The following is a 6,710-nucleotide window of genomic DNA, read 5'->3' on the forward strand; positions in this document are numbered from 1 at the left end:
AGCTAAGGAAGGAGAGAATCCCAAGCTGACTCCGTCCTGTTAGCGCAGGGTCTGATGAGGATTCAATTCCACCAACCATGAGATCATGACCTGAACTGAAATCAAGAGTCAGACCACTCCCTGTAATAAGTTCAGTTTTGAATTCCATATCAGACTTTATCAAACACTGTCTCTCCTTGATGCAGTCACTTACTTTGCACCTCTTTTTCTGCCCTCTTCAACACTGCAGCAGTCTTAAACTTGGCGGTTTCACTACCCATGTAGATGCGTGCTCCAAAATCCTAGACTCTCAGTTCCTTGTGTTCCTTTGCTGCAAGACTCTTGCTCTCCACTCTCCTTCAGTCACTTGCTTACTTATGAAGTTTGTCATTGACTTTAACTGCAACCCTTCCATCATCTCAATTCAAGCAGTCCATTTGATTTATTTATTTATTTTTGGTGAGAACACTTAAGTTCTCTGTTAGCAAATTTTAATTCTATGATACAGTATTATCAATATAGTTACCATGTTAGATCCTCAGATCTTATTCATAACTTAAAGTTTATACCCATTTACCAGCTTCTCCCTATTTTTCCTGACCTCTTAGCCCTCGTAACCAATGTTCTTCCTCTGGGTTCAACTTTTTTTTTTTTTTTTTAATTCTGTATATGTGATACTGTGCAGTATTTGTCTTTGCTTGGCTTATTTCACTTAGCGTAACACCCTCAAACTTCATCCATGTTGTCACAAATGGCAAGATTTCCTTCTTTTCAAGGCTGAATATTATATCTATATATATCTATATATACAGCTATATAATATATATAGATATATATATACAGCTGTATATATATATATACAGCTGTGTATATATATATACATATCTATATATCTATATATAGATATATATAACAGCTATATAATATATATACATATATTATATATATGTATATATATATGTATATATATATATCACATTTTCTTTATCCATTCAGGTGTCAGTGGAGACTTAGGTTGTTTCCATACCTTGACTATTGTGGATAGTGCTTCAGTGAACATGGGATAATACCCAGAAGTGGGATTGCTGGATCCTATAGGAGTTCTAATTTTAATTTTTTGAGGAACCTACTTAGTGTTTTCCACAGTGGCTGCACCAGTTTATATTCCCACCAACAGTGTACAAGTATTCCCTTTTCTCCACATCCTTGCCAGCATTTGTTATTTTTTATATTTTTGATAATAGATATTCTAACACATATGAGGTAATATCTCATTGTGATTTTGATTTGCATAAGTTATGCAAATCTTGATGATTAGTGATTTTGAGCATCTTTTTTTAAAAAGTTTCTTTTGAGAGAGAGAGAGAGAGAGAGCACATAAGTGGGGAAGGGGCAGAGAGAAAGTGTGAAAGAATCCCAAGCAGGCTCCATGCTGTCAGCACAGAGCCCGATCTGGGGCTCCCATCTCACAGTCAATCGGATCAGCTCATGACCTGAGCCCAAATCAAGAGTCAGACACTTAACCAACTGATGCACCCAGGTACCCCAAAGCATCTTTCCATGTACCTCTTAGCCATTTGTATTTCTTCTTTGGAAAAATGTCTGTTCAGGTCCTTTGCCCATTTTTAAATTGGGTTCTTTGTTTTTTGTATGAGTTCCTTGTATACTTTAGGGATTAACCGCTTATCAGATACAACATGGTTTGCAATTTTTCTCCCATTCCATAGGGTGCTTTTCCCTCTGGTTGATGGTTTCCTTTGCTGTGCAAAAGCTTTGGTATGAATTTGTTAAATCAACATTTGTTAAGGAGAGCACTGGGGTGGATATGGGTCAATAAACGACCGCAAGAGAAATTGAGATAGAGAAGTTTATTACTCACAACCCTAGACAGAATACATAGTATGACGCCTCACAGGGCCACATGGGAGGTCAAGGCAGATACAGGCAGAGAGAGTGATAGGACCTGGGGCACATGCCTTTATTAGGGTCTGAGGGTGGAGAGGTTTGAGGCTCTCGGCTCACATTTTGTTTGTCAGTTCAAATAAAAAAGGGTGAGGTTTTAGTAAACTCTATGTGTGTGTGTGTGTGTGGGGGGGGAGGTGTTTCATCTAAGGTGTGCATAAGGGGAGGCCCTGGGAGGCAGGGGAAACTGTTTATCACAACAGCTATTGGAAGAGTCACAAAATTTGTTGAAATATTTTGGTTACATGATGAGTGATATATAAATCTTGACACATCTTCTGGAGGTTGGCCTGTACCTGTCCTGAGTTGTTAATGTCCATGCAGCAAGAAGTGCCCTGTAAAGAACAGATTCCACCCCCTTTAGCCAATAGGAAATCTAATGCCAATTGGTTATACATCACTACTTTGTACTAGTGAGCATTACTACTGCTGCATGAGACTCAGAATATGATGTAGTGTCTGCATGTGGTTGGTTAGGGTAGTTGATAATTGCTGAGTGTTTTTTTTTTCAATATATGAAAATATTGTCAAAATGGTTTCCATGCAACACCCAATGCTCATCCCAAAAGGTGCCCTCCTCAATACCCATCACCCACCCTCCCATCCCTCCCACCCCCCATCAACCCTCAGTTGGTTCTCAGTTTTTAACAGTCTCTTATGCTTTGGCTCTCTCCCACTCTAACCTCTTTTTTTTTTTTTTTTTCCTTCCCCTCCCCCATGGGTTTCTGTTAAGTTTCTCAGGATCCACATAAGAGTGAAACCATAAGGTATCTGTCTTTCTCTGTATGGCTTATTTCACTTAGCATCACACTCTCCAGTTCCATCCACGTTGCTACAAAGGGCCATATTTCATTCTTTCTCATTGCCTTGTAGTACTCCATTGTGTATACAAACCACCATTTCTTTATCCATTCATCAGTTGATGGACATTTAGGCTCTTTCCGTAATTTGGCTATTGTTGAGAGTGCTGCTATAAACATTGGGGTACAAGTGCCCCTATGCATCAGTACTCCTGTATCCCTTGGGTAAATTCCTAGCAGTGCTACTGCTGGGTCATAAGGTAGGTCTATTTTTCATTTTCTGAGGAACCTCCACACTGTTTCCCAGAGTGGCTGCACCAATTTGCATTCCTACCAACAGTGCAAAAGGGTTCCCGTATCTCCACATCCTCTCCAGCATCTATAGTCTCCTGATTTGTTCATTTTGGCGACTGACTGGCGTGAGGTGATATCTGAGTGTGGTTTGATTTGTATTTCCCTGATAAGGAGCGACGTTGAGCATCTTTTCATATGCCTGTTGGCCATCCGGATGTCTTCTTTAGAGAAGTGTCTATTCATGTTTTCTGCCCATTTCTTCACTGGGTTATTTGTTTTTCAGGTGTGGAGTTTGGTGAGCTCTTTATAGATTTTGGATACTAGCCCTTTGTCTGATATGTCATTTGCAAATATCTTTTCCCATTCCGTTGGTTGCCTTTTAGTTTTGTTGGTTGTTTCCTTTGCTATGCAGAAGCTTTTTATCTTCATAAGGTCCCAGTAATTCATTTTTGCTTTTAATTCCCTTGCCTTTGGGGATGTGTCGAGTAAGAGATTGCTACGGCTGAGGTCAGAGAGGTCTTTTCCTGCTTTCTCCTCTAGGGTTTTGATGGTTTCCTGTCTCACATTCAGGTCCTTTATCCATTTTGAGTTTATTTTTGTGAATGGTGTGAGAAAGTGGTCTAGTTTCAACCTTCTGCATGTTGCTGTCCAGTTCTCCCAGCACCATTTGTTAAAAAGGCTGTCTTTTTTCCATTGGATGTTCTTTCCTGCTTTGTCAAAGATGAGTTGGCCATACTTCTGTGGGTCTAGTTCTGGGGTTTCTATTCTATTCCATTGGTCTATGTGTCTGTTTTTGTGCCATGCTGAGTGTTTTTTAATATTTAATCTTGTTGGCTAGGATGGAAGCAGTGTTGCTATGCCTGTCATCCAGTGGTAATAGGGATAGGGATAAGAATGGCTTTCTTGGCACAACAGCAGGACATATCTAGTGGAGAGGTGCCAGTAGCATAAAGTGTAGCAAAGTGTAGCTAGAATATTAGAGGTAACAATGTTGCAGTAATAAGGGTCATCTCTGGACTGCTTGCAGACTGGACAGGGTCAAGTGAACTTGCTCCTGGTCCCTTGAATTAGGTACACAGTAGAATTTGAATGGGGCATTGCTTATTATTATTATTTTTAAGTTTTAACTTTATTTAAGTAATCTCTACACCCCACATGGGACTTGAACTCACAACCCCGAGATCAAGAGTTGCATGCTTCTCTGACTGATCCAGCCAGGTGCCCTGGGACATTATTTATTATTAAGGGGTTGTGAGTATACAAGGGTGAAGTCCAGCCTTTTGTGTTTCAGTATACTTGGTAGCCTTTAGAAAGTACTGCTGTGGAGAGTTCATTATTTTGATGCTTACCCACAGGGTGCCCTGTTTGGGATCTATATTAGGGTTTGGTTTAGCCTAAATGAGGTTTGTGATGTTTGGGGGGTGAGGGTTAGGATGAGGGGCTGATCACTAGGAAATGGGATAGATAGTGGGATAGATAGTGACATGGGGCTGTAGGTCTGACCCTGAATGGTAACAAATCTAATACCATTTTACTTGAAAAGCCTAGGTTGCTATGTTGGAGGTTTGTATGAGTAGCCATGTCAGGTCTGGATCACTAGGTTGTGGTGTGGGGCAGGGTCGTGGCATATAATATGGAAGAGCTTATGGATAAGATGTGAAGAGGATCATAGGTAGCAATTTCAGGAGTTGAGAAGGTGCCGGTGATTGTGGTGGGAAAATTGAGAGTAGGGTCTGTCATGGACGGCTAGGGTGGAAAGCAAAAGCTGTAATCTAGTACACTGAGCAGTGAACACAGCAGCAAGATGTCCCTAACCATGGGATCTGAGCAAGTCAAGTTAGAGATGTTGCAACAAAGTGCCTTACTGTGGCTAGTGTTGTTTAGAATGTTTGGCCTGCCATAAGGATGAAGTGATGTCTAGTGCTGCCAGGGCCATTTACAGTTTTGCAAACATTTTGACAGATGCAAAATTCGCAGGGCAAGCAGTTAGCTATTTCAGAAAAATAGTACTCTGTGGGGTTCTCAGGGTTGATCAGCTGGAGGTATTTTTGCAACTCGGTTTTGAGGTTAACAGTCATCACAGTCACTTCTCCCCTGGTGTGGAGACATTCTGGGAGAGGAAAGTCCCAATGTCCACTGAGGCTGGAATGCTTTATCTTCCTCATCTGTCTCTTGGGTTCTGGCATTGCCATCTGAGATACAGTCAACTCCAACAGTGAGCTGTCAGGCTGGGGCCATATAGTCTGAGGTGTTGATGTGCTGGGGGTGGTAGAGGCCTGCCCGGGGAAGGATGGCCTTCCCAGGTGGGAATCTATAAAAGGGAGTGGCTGCCAGGTGTTAAATTCCAAGTATATATTTTAAAAAAGACCCTCATTTTGGGGTGCCTGGCTGGCTCAGTCATTATAGCATGCAACTCCTTTTTTTTTTTTTTAAGTTTATTTATTTATTTTAGAGAGAGAGAGAGAGAGAGAGAGCGCGAGTGAGTGGGGGAAGGGTAGAGAGAGAGACAGAGGGAGAGAGAATCCCAATCAGGGATGTTGGGTATAGAGATTACTTAAAAATAAAAATCTTAGGGGTGCCTGGCTGGCTTAGTCAGTAGAGCATGTGGCTCTGGATCTCTGGGTCCTGAGTTTGAGCTCCACATTGGGCATAGAGATTGATTATATTAATAAACTTAAAAAAAATATATATATATATTAAAAAAAATCCAAGTGAATATGCTAGAGGCCTGCCTTAGAATGGAACTACCAGTATGGGCTCTGCCACTAGGTGAACAGATCTCTGTGAACTCCATGGAGTTAGGAGTGCACCTTGCAGGGGTCATGCAATGTCCATGACCAAGATTTTTGGAGACTTCATTCACAGTTTATATAGATTATGGGCACATTGTACATTAATTGTAGGGGCATTTTGTGGATACCAGCTTTACAATCCAGAGATTATCCCTTTACGACTACAGGAAATTCATTAGGGCACAACGAGAGGAGTCTAATTTAGCTACATTGGGAAGGCCATTCTACCTGGGAAATAATGAGACATAGTGTCAGGATGGAGTGATTCATTTAAGTATCACTTGCATTGGCACCTTTTAATGTAGATGGAGGTAAGCCTTGGGTCAGAATCTATGTCCCATGAAACACTGGTGAAAGCTCTTCCTACAGGGCCCACCAGCATCAGTCCTCTGGCACAGTTGTACACCTGGCTGATTTTATTCCAGCACACCTAAAATAGTGTTAGACCTCAGGGGTCTACTAACAACACCATTATCCGGGTTTTGCACAAGAAGAGTAATAGCCACAGTGGAAAACATTTGCATTTAACTAGCTGGTGGGGCCTCCTTCCATCGAGCGATCTAGATACTGACCAAAGGATGAGTGTACTTGCTTTGGAACAAGAGGTCATTTCCCTCTTCCCTTAAGGTTGGGTAGGGGCCTTGTCTTGGTCTACTGATAGCATCTGTAGATCCCAGGATTTCTGTTCGGATTTCATTTCCTAATGTGACTGGCACCCACTAGGCGAAGGCCTTTTTTCTTTTCTCTGAGATCTAAACAGTTCTGCTAGTGAGTCCTGGAGGTATAGGTTTAATCTTTTGCAAAATTTTTGATGAATTTTGTTTAATTAGCCAGCCTTTATAACTCAAATAGTGAGGCAAAGCTGGTGACCTTAGCTTTGCTG

The sequence above is a fragment of the Lynx canadensis genome, chromosome A2 (assembly GCF_007474595.2).
Source record: "Lynx canadensis isolate LIC74 chromosome A2, mLynCan4.pri.v2, whole genome shotgun sequence".
NCBI classification, from domain to species: Eukaryota; Metazoa; Chordata; class Mammalia; order Carnivora; family Felidae; genus Lynx; species Lynx canadensis.